The sequence below is a fragment of the Pongo abelii genome, chromosome 19 (assembly GCF_028885655.2).
Source record: "Pongo abelii isolate AG06213 chromosome 19, NHGRI_mPonAbe1-v2.0_pri, whole genome shotgun sequence".
Taxonomy (NCBI): Eukaryota; Metazoa; Chordata; class Mammalia; order Primates; family Hominidae; genus Pongo; species Pongo abelii.
The window spans coordinates 24,565,105-24,579,938 of record NC_072004.2 but is presented as its reverse complement, the minus strand read 5'-3'; the positions used below and the strand labels follow the sequence as shown (position 1 = coordinate 24,579,938).

The 14,834-nt window shown below is 43.9% G+C and overlaps 1 long non-coding RNA gene across 2 annotated transcripts in view; it reads right to left on the bottom strand.

The window, feature by feature from the left end:
- Positions 1 to 913: 913 nt before the first annotated feature.
- Positions 914 to 14,834, bottom strand: part of LOC134760524 (uncharacterized) — a 29,111-nt gene continuing 15,190 nt past the window's right edge. The window contains exons 2-4 of one of the 2 annotated variants that reach the window (XR_010138113.1): positions 6,816 to 6,906; positions 4,652 to 4,743; positions 914 to 3,004 (exon numbers count right to left, since the gene is read on the bottom strand). This is a non-coding gene — a long non-coding RNA (uncharacterized LOC134760524). The remainder of the gene's footprint in view (positions 3,005 to 4,651; positions 4,744 to 6,815; positions 6,907 to 14,834) is intronic. The other variant, XR_010138114.1, reaches the window with a different exon arrangement.

The window sequence follows — 14,834 nt, the reverse complement described above, 5'->3', positions numbered from 1 at the left end:
CTGAGACTTGGCAAAGTAGGAGTCCTGTGTGATAGTGCGTCAGAGTCGAGGCTGAGAGCAGTCCTGGCCAGGGTGTTAACAGGATGGTATCTGGAGACCGGTATTCTCGGAGGGTCAACAATCAGGAAGAAACCTCGGGAGAAAGAAACCTCAGGCAGATCGCAGGGGAGGCAGTGCGAGATCCCAGCCTCAGGCCAGGATTTGCGGAGGGTCGATGAGGCCCCTCTCCCAATCTTCACTTCACCAGCCACCGCCCCAGTCCCTGCAGCTGCCGCTCCGCCATAATTTATTATTATTTTTTAATAGTCGGAGTCTCACTCTGTCACCCAGTCTGGAGTGCAGTGGCGGGATCTCAGCTCATTGTAAACTCTGCCGCCTGGGTTCAAATGATTCTCCTGCCTCCACCTCCCGAGTACATGGGATTACAGGGATTAATCAGAGTCGAGGCTAGACCAGTCCTGGCCAGGGCATCAGCAGGATGGTCTCTGGAGGCCGGGATTCACGGAGGGTTGTCCAGAAGGAAGAAACCGTGGGCGGAGGGCCAAAGAAGCAGGGCGGGATCTCAGCCTCAGGCCTGCACGGACCGTGTGCCAGTAAGTCTTTTCAAAAAACGAGAGGTTTGCTTGTGTGCCCATGAGCTGCTCTCTCACAGGTGGGTCGTAGTTGTGGAGAGCAGAACACGGCAGCTTCAGGGGCTGCCTCGGGGTGGGTGTTACCGTGCCACTGCCCTATGTCTTTGTGCGTTTGTGCGTGTGCGTAAGTCTCTTTCTTATTTCTCTCTCTCTCCTTTCTCACTCTTTTGCTCTGTGCCCGTCTCTGTGTGTGTGCTGGGACACATGTGCCCTGTGCGCCAGAGGGCGGTATCTTGTACGTCGACCTTTCTTCTGGTCACCCTCTCCCCGTGTCTGTGCCTGGGTCTTGTGGCCGGTTGTCAGTCGTTTTTCTGGTGGTTCCAGTTTCGGTTTGTGAAGGTCTGGATGAGGTGGGGAGCTCCCCACCCTGAGAGGCCTCTTTTCTAGGATTAAGACCTCCACCCCTGAGCCAAGGATAAAAGCCTCACCAGAGAGGTCATTGTCTACCTGCAGGAGCTGTGTAGAGCGACTCAAAAGAGATGGTTCTCATTCATCTCTCTCTCTCATCTCATTGAGAAATCTAGCCACAGGGTAACACAGGTTTTGAGAGGATGGAAACAGGACTTGGCAAGGATCTGTGAGTGAGCAGGTTGTGTTTCACATATCATTAAACATAGTCTAGTGAGTGTTCTGCAGATAGCTGGCATTTAGGATTGTTTTATTGAATCAAGGAAAAGAAAAAATGCCAAGAAAAAATGACACAGCTTGCCTGCCAGCCCATCTGATTGTTACAAATTTAATAGTAATTTTAATTTATCTTCTCATGTAAAGGTCCTTGGCAGTGATAAATAATTTCCTAAGATAGCCTTGCTTTATTTCATAGGATTAAGATGTCATGCATATCAGAGAATCTGGAAATTCTTCCCAATGCCGTCGACATACGTGATTAATCACGTTACCAAAATAACATACCAAAACAAACAACAGAAAATTTTTTGTTACTTAGTTCCCTCAGATTTGTTTATCTAATTTGTGGTTCCTTCATGCACGAAACATTTCATGTGTGTCTGGCACTCTTCTGGTCACAAATTTCATCTTAAATAACCTAAGTATTGAAATGCTTGTGCCCTTTGATTGATTTTTCCTACATAAATACTTTGATAAAAAGCTACATTGAGGCTGGGCACAGTGGTTCACACCTCTAATCCCAACTCTTTGGGAGGCTGAGGCCAGAGGATCATAAGATCAGGAGATCAAGACCATCCTGGCCAACATGGTGAAACCACATCTCTTCAAAAATACAAAGAATTAGCCAGGAGAGGCCAGGCGCTGGCTCATGCCTGTAACCCCACACTTTGGGAGGCTGAGGTTGGCAGATCACCTAAGGTCAGGAATTCGAGACCAGTCTGCCCAACATGGCAAAACCCTGTTTCTACTAAAAATACAAAAAATTAGCCGGGTGTGGTGGCAGGCACCTGTAATCCCAGCTGCCCAGGAAGCTGAAGCAGGAGAATCGCTTGAACCCAGGATGCAGAGGTTGCAGTGAGCTGAGATCGTGCCACTGCACTCCAGCCTGGGTGACAAGAGTGAAACTCTGTCTCAAAAACAACAACAAAAAAAAAAAAAAGAAAGAAAGAAAGAAAAGAAACCTTGTCTATACTAAAAATACAAAAATTAGACCCTGAGGGTCACATCTGAATGAGAAAGACATTGTTTGGCCCAAATTGTCAGACACTAAGGAATAGTGCAGACTGGACAAGTGAGGTGACTCACACCTATAATCCCAGCACTTTGGGAGGCTGAGGTGGGTGGATCTCCTGAGGTCAGGAGCTCAAGACCAGCCTAGCCAAAATGGCAAAACTCTGTCTCTACTAAGAGAACAAAAATTAGCTGGGCGTGGTGGTGCACATCTGTAATCCCAGCTTCTCAGGAGGCTGAGGCAGGAGAATCACTTTAACCTGGAAGGCAGAGATTGTAGTGAGCTCAGATAGTGCCACTGCACTCCAGCCTGGGTGACAGAGCAAGACTCCATCTCAGAAAAAAAAAAGTATGTAAGTCACTAATGTATCAAAGAAAACAACCATTCATGTATTGCAAATAAATACTCAACCAAGACAAAAAAGCATGTCACATGTTATGGGAAAAGACTGTAATGATGGTGAGAGGAAAACTGTGACCCTCAAATATAAGACAGAAAAAAATTAGGGCACGATGTTAAGGAATTGGAAATAATTCTCCGTATTAAAGGAATACAAGAAACAGAAAGAGAGGAGAGAGAGACACGATAGTCACATACTGCAGGGGTTTGGGGTAGACGGGAATCAAGGAGGCAATGAGAGCAGTGGGAATGTACATAAAGTCACCCTCCAGAGCTGTGCTGTCCAATAAGGCTGCTGAACACTTGAAAGATGGCTAGTCCAACCTGAGAAATGCTGTAAGTGGAAAACACATTGAAAAAAATTTCTGAATACTCAGTATAAAAGAAAGAATGGGTCGGTGTGGTGGCTCACACCTGTAATCCCAGCATTTTGGAAGGCCAAGGCAGGAGGATTGCTTGAGCCAGGAGTTTGAGACCAGTCTGGGCAACACAGAAATACCTCATCTCTTCAGAAAAAAAAAAAAAAAAAAAATAGGCCAAGTGCAGTGGCTCACACCTGTAATCCCAGCACTTTGGGAGGCCGAGGTAGGTGGATCACTTGAGCTCTGGAGTTCGAGACCAGCCTGGACAACATGCCAAAACCCTGTCTTAACAGGGTTTTTTGTATTTTAAAAATACAAAAATTAGTCAGGTGTGGTGGCACATGTTTGTTGTCTCAGCTACCTGGGCGGCTGAAGTGGGAGGATCATTTGAGCCCTGGAGTTCGAGGCTGCAGTGAACTGACATTGTGCTACTGCACTCCAGCCTGGGTAACAGAGTGAGACCCTGTCTTCAAAAAAAAATTAGCTGGGCATGGTGGTGGTCAGGACCAGCCCGACCAACATGGAAGAGCCCCGTTTCTACTAAAAATACAGAAGTAGCCAGGTGTGGTGGCACACGCCTGTAATCCCAACTACTCAGGAGGCTGAGGCAGGATAATCATTTGAACCAGGGAGGCAGAGGTTGCAGTGAGCCGAGATTGCACCACTGCACTCCAGCCTGGCAACACAGCCAGATTCTGTCTCAAAAAAAAAAAAAAAAGATATATATATATATATACATACACATACACACAATTTTGGAGTGAAGTTTCAAAATCAATCAGTAAGCACCACCCACCAGGTTTATCCTTATGCAAAGTACCCCCTCTGCACATGCAGGATTAAATGAACCTTGAAAATATTATGCTAAGTGGAAGAAGCCAGTCATGAAATATCACATGTTATGTAATTCCATTTAAATAAAATGTTCAAAATACATGAATGCATAGAGACAGAAAGTAGATTAGTGGTGGCCCAGGGTTAGGGGAATTGGGGAAATGGAGGGATATGGGGTTTACTTTGGGGTAATGAAAATGATCTAAAATTTATTGTGGTGATGTTTGCACAACTGTGCAAATATACTGAAATCATTGAATTTTACACTTTAAATGGGTGGCTTCTGTGATATGTTAATATTTCTCAATAAAACTTCAAAGAAAAAGAGTACCTGTGTGCCTCCAGAGTCCACATTTTTACACTTGATGAAGAAATCAAGATATTGTTTCTTCTTCTTTTTTATTTTTATTTTATTTATTTTATGTTTTGAGACAGAGTCTCCCTCTGTTGCCCAGGCTGGAGTGCAGTGGCACGATTTCAGCTCACTGCAACCTCCCAGCTAATTTTTGTGTTCCTAGTAGAGATGGTGTTTCACCGTGTTGGCTAGGCTGGTCTCGAACTTCTGACCTCAAATGAGTCCACCACGTTGGCCTCCCAAAGTGCTGGGATTGCAGGCATGAGCCACCACGCCTGGCTCAAGATTTAGTTTCCATTGTTTCAGATGCCCTAGGACCATTTTATTCTACTTTAATTTCTGATGCATCATCTCAGTGGAAATTTTACATTACTTCCCAAAATATTTTACTGTTTGTAAGATTTTATCATCTGAGTGCAGTGGCTCTCACCTCTAACTGCAACACTTTGGGAGGCCAAGGTGGGAGGATCAGTTGAGCCCAGGAATTCAAGACCAATCTCTGCAACATAGTGAGGCGCCCATCTTTACAAAAAAAAAAATTGTTTAATTAGGTGGGTATATTGTTGCATGCCTGTGGTCTCAGCCAGTAGGTAGGCTGAGGTGGGAGGATAACTTGAGCCCAGGAGGTCGAGGCTTCAGTGGCCATGATTATACCACTGCATTCCAGCAAAAATATTTTTAATTACTTTTTTTAAGAAAACAAAATATACACTTACTGACTTGATACAAATGAATGACTTTTATAATCTACAGAAACCAAAAAAAAAAAACAATAATAAAAACCCACAGCCATTCTTCTTACATGAGTCTCTGGTGTTTCTGAGTTGCAAGAATTGTGAATTATGATTAATAACAAATATGCATGACAAGGATCCAATAAGAGATAGGCATTGATAAATTGCAAATCACACTTACTGGAGTAAGGTCTTTAAAGTTGTACAAGAAAAAGAAAAGGCATTGAAAAACTGCATTGGCTACCAAAGTGCTAAAGTTTACCTAAGTCTATTAATCAGCACACACACACACACACACACATGCAATGGATGTGTAAAATGATCAACACGGTATTCCATGAACGTATCCTCTTATAAATAGGTCTGTGGGGGTAAAAGATGAGGTTCTATAGATCCTGGAATCAGGGATGGGGAATCTGTGGGGTCCCTGGGGTGAGAGATGAGGGTCTGTAGATTAGTGATGGGTGGTCTTTGGGATAGTGATGAGATCCGTGGAATCAATTCTTGTGGGTATGTAGGGTCAGTGATGAGGGAATCTGGTGTCAGTGATGGGATGTGGGTGGAATCAGTGAGAGAGTGTGGAATCAATCTGTGAAGGCCAGATTTGTGGTGTAATCTCTCAGGCTGACACATCCTGATCTGTGTGTCAGTGGTGGAAATTCTATGGGGTCAGAATGTGACAGTCAGGTCCCTGCCACTGGGTGTTCTGGGTCCGGCCAAGGGCATAGATTCCCTTACCCGATCCTGGCTGGCGAGGCCCTCCTCAGGGACTCCTCATGTGAAAGGTGCATTGTCGGCGGTTTTTGTTTTTGTTTTGTGGTGGGGGTGGGTGGGTTGGCTTTTTCTTTTTGGTTTGGTTTTGCCTCTTAGAGACCACAGACACGTCCAGCTTTTAGGAAGACATTTTTGTCTGGGCGATCGCTAGGTCCTTTGGCCCAAGCCATCTAATGGGAACGAAGCTGACCATTCCCTCAGTGCAGTTCAGATCTAGATGGTCGCTTTAAGGGGTCCACTCGGGGACATGCAAGTGGGTTGTGGCTTTGAGTGGCAGGTGGGCATGAAGAAACAACTAAGAAAGACACAAGAGAGGTCCTCAGGCTTGATCTGTCACAGCTAGAAGAACAGCCTCCTTAACCCTTCAGGCACCAATGGGAGGTGCCTCTGGGCTGCAAGAGGCTGGCGGAGGGGGACTTCCAGACCCAGAAAGTCTGGGCACAGAAGCCTATTACTGCCAGACGCTGAGGAGTTGCCGTGGGAACCAAGGGCCTTTCGGGTCAGATCAGAGCCTTTCTCAGACAATTCTTTGGGTAACTGGCAAGCTCGTGTCCAGCGCACGCCCCTATGAATGCTTACTGTGCCATCTCGGCCACAGTCTTCTTTGGTCTGAGAGCCACTTGTTTCTTAAATCCCTGCACTAATCTCGCCATCTGTTCCTACATAGCCCAGGCATTTGCTGCATGCTGGTCCTTTCTTTCCTGACAGGCGGGCAGTCTCTCTCCAGTTTCTGGGAGGACAGTTCAAATTATGGAGGAGGGGGCGGGTGCAGGGCAGCAGTGCCCAGGGGAGTATTGTGAGTTGGGGGAGCAGGGGCTCATTTTTGTTTATAGCTCAGATTCCCAAGCCTGTGACTTTGAAAATCTTTGTCTTCCTTGCAACGTTTCAATCTGAGGCTCTTGGGGAGAGGGCAGAGTTGGAGCCAGATGGAAGAGTGGTGGGGAGAGGAGTGGGTAGAGGGGACATGGAGAATGTTTCAGGAGGTGTCTTTATTCCTGGCACCTTACTTTGCCCACTGGAGTTTCCCAGTCTGTTCCAGACGCACTCTCTAGACCCTGAGGAGGCCTGAGGAGGCATGTTACTTACCAGTGTGGTGGAGGTGAAGTGCTGGGAGGTGGAGGTTGCAATGAGCTGAGATCACGCCACTGCACTCCAGGCTGGGTGACACTGCGAGACTCTGTCTCAATAAATAAATAAACAAATAAATATACAAACAAATGGAAGAGAAAAAACACAATTTAAAAATCAAGTGATTCTAAAAGTAGCAATATATCATAATGCCTAAATATGTGTAATTGGTGGGGCATGGTGGCTCCAATGTATCATAATGCCTAAATTTGTGGGATTGGTGGGGTGTGATGGCTCCCACCTGTAATCCCAGCACTTTGAGAGGCCAAGGCCAGTGGATCACCTGAAGTCAGGAGTTTGAGACCAGCCTGACCAACATTGTGAACCCCTGTCCCTACTAAAAATAGAAAAAAAATTAGCCAGGTGTTTTGGTGGACACCTGAATTCCAAGCTACTAGGGAGGCTGAGGCAGGAGAATTGCTTGAACCCAGGAGGCAGAGGTTACAGTGAGCCAAGATTGCCCCGTTGCACTCCACCCTGGGTGACAGTGCGAGACTCCCTCAAAAAAAAAGTTTGTGGGACCAATTCCAATCGAGTCCAGGGGTCTCGATTGGCCAAGGCAGTCTCAAACTTCTGACCCCAAGTGATCTGCCTGCCTCGGCCTCCCAAAGTGCTGGGATTATAGGCGTAAGCCACCGTGCCCGGCCACCCCTCCTTTTCATTCAGGGATTTTAAATGTTTTATTTGCTCCATCTGTTATGTATGATTGACTTGATGATTTCAGCTTGAATTAAAATTACATATTTTTGCCCGTGTTTATTAATATTTAAACATATCAAAATAATATATGTTCATAATGAAAATGAAACATTACAAATAAATACACAGGAAAGGCAGTATTCCCCTTCCAGTTCCACTCTTGAAATAACCAGTTAAGAAGATGATGACATCTTTCCATGATGTTCTCCAAGATTCATATAATTATTTGCAATCATACAATGGCATACACAGCTCAGGTGCAGTGGCTCATGCATGTAATCCCAGCACTTTGGGAGACTGAACCGGGTGGATCATTTGAGGTCAGGAGTTCAAGACTAGGCTGTCCAACATAGTGAAACCCCATCACTACAAAAAACAAAAAAATTATTTGGGCGTGGTGGCGGACGCCTGTATTCTCAGCTACTTGGGAGGTGGAGGCACGAGAATCGCTTGAACCTGGGAGATGAAGGTTACAGGGAGCCGATATCACATTACCTCACTCCCACCTGGGCGACAGAGTGAGACTCCATCTCAATAAATAAATAAAGAGAAAGAAAGAAAGAAAAAAAGAAAGATGAAAGAAACAAAGAAAAAAGGAAGAAAGAGAGAGAGAGAGAGACAGAGAAAGGAAGCAAGAAAGCAAGCAAGCAACCAAGAAAGAAAGAAAGAAAAAAAAAAATAGAAAGAAAAAGAAGTCCTGTGCTCAGGTTGCTAAGATCGATGGTAAGAACAAAACCTCTAGCGGTGAAAATGTAAGAAGGAAAAGGAAATTTCTCTTAGTCTTGTTTGTTGTACCCCAAGCTCTAAAAAGTACAGCCACATGTGTGATAAGTACTTAGTTAAGATGAAAAAGGCATTAAATTTGTGCATGGAAATCATAAACAGAAATGCACTCTGATTGACAGCAATTGGGTCAATGTTATCAAAGGTTCAGGCATCCACTGCGGGTCTTAGAACATGTCTCCTGCAGATAAGGGAGGGCTACTATATAACGTTTCTTTCTTTTTTTCTTTAATTATAAAGTATTCTCCTTTTTTATATAACAATTTGCCATTGATATCACTTTAGGTATAAAGATATTAGGATACCTTTCTAGTAGATAAAAAGCTAACTCATTATTTGTAAGAGTTAAAGTATCTTCCATTATATGAACATTTAAAATGCTAAAGTACCTTTGCCACCAAAAATAGTGCTTCTGTAAATATTCTTTTACTTATATCTTTATTAATTTTTACTTCTGCTAAAACAAATTGCATGAGGAAAAAATGTATGTGTATAAAATGTAATATATGTATATATATTTAATATGTGTATATACAACTTAATATATACACATACATGGAATAACATACCCAATTTTTTGGTTGTTTTTTGAGATGGAGTTTTGCTCTGTTGCCCAGGTTGGAGTGCAGTGGTGTGATTTCAGTTCACTGCAACCTCCACATCTTGGATTCAAGTGATTCTCCTGCCTCAGCCTCCTGAGTAGCTGGGAATACAGGCATCTGCCACCAAGTCCAGCTATCTTTGTCTTTTTAGTGGAGATGGGTTTTCACCATGTTGACCAGGCTGCTCTCGAACTCCTGACCTCAAGTCGTCCACCGACCTTGCCCTCCCAAGGTGCTGGAATTACACATGTGAGCCACCGCGTCCGGCCTAACATATACAATTTAATGTATATTCAAATATAGGTTGGGTGCAGTGGCTCACTCCTGTAATCCTAGCACTTTGACGAGCTGAGGTAGGGGATTGTTTGAACCCAGGAGTTTGAAACCAGCCTGGGCATCATGGTGAAACCCTGTCTGTACAAAAAACACAAAATGAGTTGGGTGTGGTGGCACGTGCCTGTGCTCCTAGCTACTCAGGAGACTGAGGTGGGAGGATAGCTGGAGCCCAGGTGGTCGAGGCTGCAGTGAGTTGTGATCATGCCACTGCACTCCAGCGTGGGTGACAGAGTGAGACCCTCTCTTAGACAAAAACAAATCAAACCAAATATAATGTTTATACACTACACACTTGATTTCTTTCCAAACGGTTATATAACACTGTACTTTAACCAGCAATATGTGCGAGTAATCATTTCCTACATACTCACTATCACTTGTGTGCAGTCAAGGAAACTTAGTAGGCCTGAATTGCCCAAACCTGGCATACTCCAAAGAATGGTGTGACTCTAGCCCAGCTCCTGGGAAATAACCTCTAAGTCCTTGGAATCTCCTGCCTATCTGGGAGTTAACAATGTGATTTATTGTGGGGACCTTGGACCATGCAGTGTCAGCTTGACCTTGGGAAGGGTGGAGACAGAGAAACTAAGGTCATCCAAATGGGTGCTCTTGTCCATGAGACCAACCTCCAGTAAAACCCTCAACCCCAAGGCTCAGGTAAGCTTCTTGTTGGGGAGTATTTCCTGTACTTTCTGCCACATATCACTGGGTGAATTAAGCACTGTCCACATGATGCCACTGGGAGAGGACAACTGGAAGCCTGTGCTTGGTTTCTCCTAGACCCTGCCCTATGCACCTTTTTCTGTTGCTGATTTTAATCTGTATCCTTTTGTTGTAATAAACTATAACTATGAGTATAACAGCTTGACTCAGTTTTGTGAGTCCTTCTAATCAATCACTGAACTTTTGGGACCCCAAAACACAATTTTGTTACTTAATTGAATTTTTCATGTTATGTAAGAAACCTATGTGCATAATTGAAAATCCCACACTAAGAAAGAGCTTTCCATGCAGTCTACTCCCCACCCTGTTTCTCCAATGCTCCCAAGTCTACTTTCTGAATAATCAAATATTTAAATTTTCTAAACTATTTATAATCTATATATCTGAGTGCTTATCTCTGTTATATAATAGGTAGATCCTCCTCCTTCTGTTTTTTTTATTTTTTTCTGGGACAGAGTCTTGCTATGTCACTCAGGCTGGAGTGCAGTGGCACGACCTTCACTCAGTGCAAGGTCCACCTCCCGGGTTCACTCCATTCTGCTGCCTCAGCCTCCCCAGCAGCTGGGACTATAGGCACCCGCCACCATGCCTTGCTAATTTTTTGGTATTTTTAGTAGAGACGGGGTTTCACCGTGTTAGCCAGGATGGTCTTGATCTCCTGACCTCATGATCTGCCTGCCTTGGCCTCCCAAAGTGCTGGGATTACAGGCATGAGCCACCGCACCTGGCCCCTCCTTCTTAATATATCAACTTGATATATTACCTGATGGCTTCGTGTTCTGATAGCAGATGACTTGGCTGACACTCACCCCTTACCACAGTGCCTGAACCACTTTCCTTATATGGTGCTCTCACTATTTTCTTTTTCTTTTCTTTTCTTTCTTTCTTTTTTTTTTTTTTTTGAGACAGAGTCTTGCTCTGTCGCCCAGACTAGAGTGCAGTGGTGCAATCTCAGCTCACTGCAACCTCCGCCTCCCAGGTTCAAGTGATTTTCCTGCCTCAGCCACATGAGTAGCTGGGATTACAGACACGAGCCACCATGCCCAGTTAATTTTTATATTTTTAGTAGAAGCGGGGTTTCGCCATCTTGGCCAGGCTGGTCTCAAACTCCTGATCTTGTGATCCACCCACCTCAGCCTCCCAAAGTGTTGGGATTACAGGCATGAGCCACTGACCTGGCCACGCTTCACTATTTTCAATGGCTCTGTTGGTACCATTCACAACATTCAACAATTAGACTTATACATCATTTATTTATTTATTTATTTTTAATTTTTTCTGTTTTTAGGTTTAAGGGATACATGTGCAGGCTTGTTACATGGGTAAATTGTATGTCACTGGGGTTTGGTGTACAAATGATATTGTCACCCAGGTAGTAACCACAGTACCCAATAGTTTTTTGACCCATAGCCTCATGCCACCCTCCCCACTCAAGCAGGCCCCAGTGTCTATTGACCCCATCTATGTGTCCATGTGTACTCAATGTTTAGCTCCCACTTATAAGTGAGACCATGGGGTATTTGGTTACTGGATGCTGCATTAATTTGTTTAGGATAATGGCCTCCAGCTGCATCCATGTTGCTTCAAAGGACATGGTTTATTTTTCTATAGCTATGTAGTATTCCATGATGTATAATTACCACATTTTTGTTATCCAATCCACTGCTGATGGGCATCATATATGCCACTTCAAACTATACAACTAGGCTACAGTAACCAAAATAGCATAGTAGTGGTACAAATACAGACACATAGACCAATGGAATAAGTTAGAGAACCCAGAAATAAATTCACACACCTACAATCATGTGATCTTTGACAAAGTCAACAAAAGCAAGCAGTGAGGAAAGGACTCCCTATTCAACAAATGATTCTGGGATAACTGGCTACCCACATGCAGAAGACTGAGTCTGGGCCCCCTACCTTTCATCATATACAAAAATTAACTCCAAATGGATTAAAGATTTAAATATAGACCTCAAACTATAAAAATCCTGGAAGACAACCTAGGAAACACTCTTCTCAACATTGGCCTTTGCAAATAATTTTTGGCTAAGATTCCAAAAGAGCAATTGCAGCAAAAACAAAAATAGACAAGTGGTACCTAATTAAAACAGAAGCTGGGAGGCCGGGTTGGGCAGATCACAAGGTCAGGAGCTTGAGACCAGCCTGACCAACATGGTGAAACCCTGTCTCTATTAAAAATACAAAAATTAGGTGGTGGTGGCACACACCTGTAATCCCAGCTATTCAGGAGGCTGAGGCAGAAGATTGCTTGAACCCAGGAGGCAGAGATTGCAGTGAGCCAAGATCGCACCACTACATTCCAGCCTGGGTGACAGAGCGAGACTGCCTCAAAAAAAAATTTAAAGTAAAATAAAAGCATAAACACAACAAGACAAACTATCAACAGAGTAAACAAACTACAGAATGGGAGAAGATACTCACAAACGATGTATCCAACAAAGGCCTAATAATATCCAGAACCTATAGACAAACAAACGGAACTCTTACTCTGTAGCAAGGTCTGTATGCATAAGTCTCTCTTGTTCTTATTTTGGAGGCCTCTGTTTATTTACACAAAGAGAAATAACTGCTATTCCCATAAATCATGGCTTTGAAAATGGTCACAGTTCACTGGGCGTGCTTGCTCATGACTGTAATCCCACCATTTTGACAGGCCAAGGCAGGCAGATCACAAGGCCAGGAGATCGAGGCCATCCTCGCCAACACAGTGAAACCCCATCTCTACCAAATATACACAAAAATTAGCCATGATTGGTGGCATGTGCCTATAATCCTAGCTACTCAGGAGGCTGAGGCAGGAGAATCACCTGAATCCGGGAGGCAGAGGTTGCAGTGAGCCGAGATCATGCCATTGCATTCCAGCCTGGGTGACAAGAGTGAAACTGCATCAAGAAAAAAAAAAAAAGCACACATTGGCTTTGGGCATTTCTTTAGGTTGGCTCCTGTGTTCTGTTTATAGCATGCCTTTATCAGGGGATTGGGGTGTGGGACTAATTCCCAACTTTCTGGCATCATAAAGTGTTTAGATTCATCTGGTATTTTCCCTGACCCAGATGTAGAATAAACCATTTATTTAAAGATCTTTGGTTTATTTTATTGAAAAGTATTATTTACAAAGCACCAAAATCTTGGGCTGGGTGAGGTGGCTCAGGTCTGTAATCTCAACACTTTGGGAGGCTGAGGCAGGAGGATCCCTTGAGGCCAACAGTTTGAGACAAGATTGGGAAACACAGTGAGACCCCCATCTCTATTTTTAAAAACTAAACAAAAACAAAATCACCAAGATCGGGTTGACACGTGTGCTCATTGCTATGGGTGTGTCATTGCTTCTAGTCCCTCTTAGTGGGCAGAACTAGGAAATATATTGTACGTATACTAACACACATGCCACATGCCTAATTTGTATATTTATTTAGCCTTACTGAAAGCATTCTTTTTTTCTTTTTTTTTTTTTTTTTTTGAGACAGGGTCTCACTCTGTCACCTAGGCTGGAGAACAGTGGCATAATCTCAGCTCAATGCAACCTCCACCTCCCAGGTTCAAGTGATTCTCCTGCCTCGACCTCCTGAGTAGTTGGGACTACAGGTGCATGCCACCATGCCTGGCTAATTTTTGTATTTTTAGTTGAGACAGGGTTTCACCATGTTGGCCAGGCTGGTCTGAAACTCCTGACCTCAGTGGATCTGCCCCTCTTGGCCTCCCAAAGTGTTGGAATTACAGGCATGGGCCTCTGTGCCTGGCCAAGCATTCTTAATGGGAGTGATATTGCCCCTAAGAGGGAGAACATTGGTTATTGAAGGTAAAATGAATTATAGTTGTTGCAGTGGTTTGTGGCCTTCCACAATTTATTTTTTCGGAGATGGAGGCTCGCTCTGTCGCCCAGGCTGGAGTGCAGTGTTGCAATCTCTGCTCACTGCAACCTCTGCCTCCTGGGTTCAAGGAATTCTCCTGCCTCAGTCTACCAAGTAGCTGGGATTACTGGCATACACCACCACACTCAGCTAATTTTTGTATTTTTTGTAGAGATGGAGTTTCACCATGTTGGCCAGGCTGGTCTAGAACTACTGATCTCAAGTGATCTGCCTGCCTCGGCCTCCCAAAGTGCTGGGATTACAGGTATGAGCCACCGTGCCTGGCCTATTGCAGAAAATTTTACTCCTTGGTATTTAATTTCTCTCAAATATTATGGGCAGCATTAATCATTTTATGGAAGATAAAAAATCCATGTAAGATCAGGCCATGCACAGTGGTTCAAACCTGTAATCCCAGCACTCTGGGAGGCCAAGGAAGGTGGATCACTGAAGCTCAGGAGTTCAAGACCAGCCTGGCCAACATAGTAAAACACTGTGTCAACTGAAAATACAAAACAAATTACCCGGAAGTGGTGGCACCTGCCTGTAATCCCAGCTACATGGGAGGCTGAAGCAGGAAAATCATTTGAACCCAGGAGGCAGAGGTTGCAGTGAGTGGATCGTGCCACTGCCCTTCATCCTGGGTGACAGAGTGAGCCTCCACCTCAAAAAAAAATCATTGCAAGATCAGTGCTACAAAATGAAGGCAAATTGATGGCTATACCTGGAAGACTTTTTCTTAATTGAGTGCTCTATCCCAAAGTTATATGAGAGGTGGTCTGTGTGTGTCTGTTGGCTGCCTTGTGGATAGTATTTATGATTGATCCTCAGTGCTTTGGGAATTATGTAAAATAGTTTATATTTTATATTGAAAGCATATATTATGAAATATATACTTTATTTCATATTATGAAATAATTTGAAATATTATTTTATTATGAAAGTAATTCAACCTA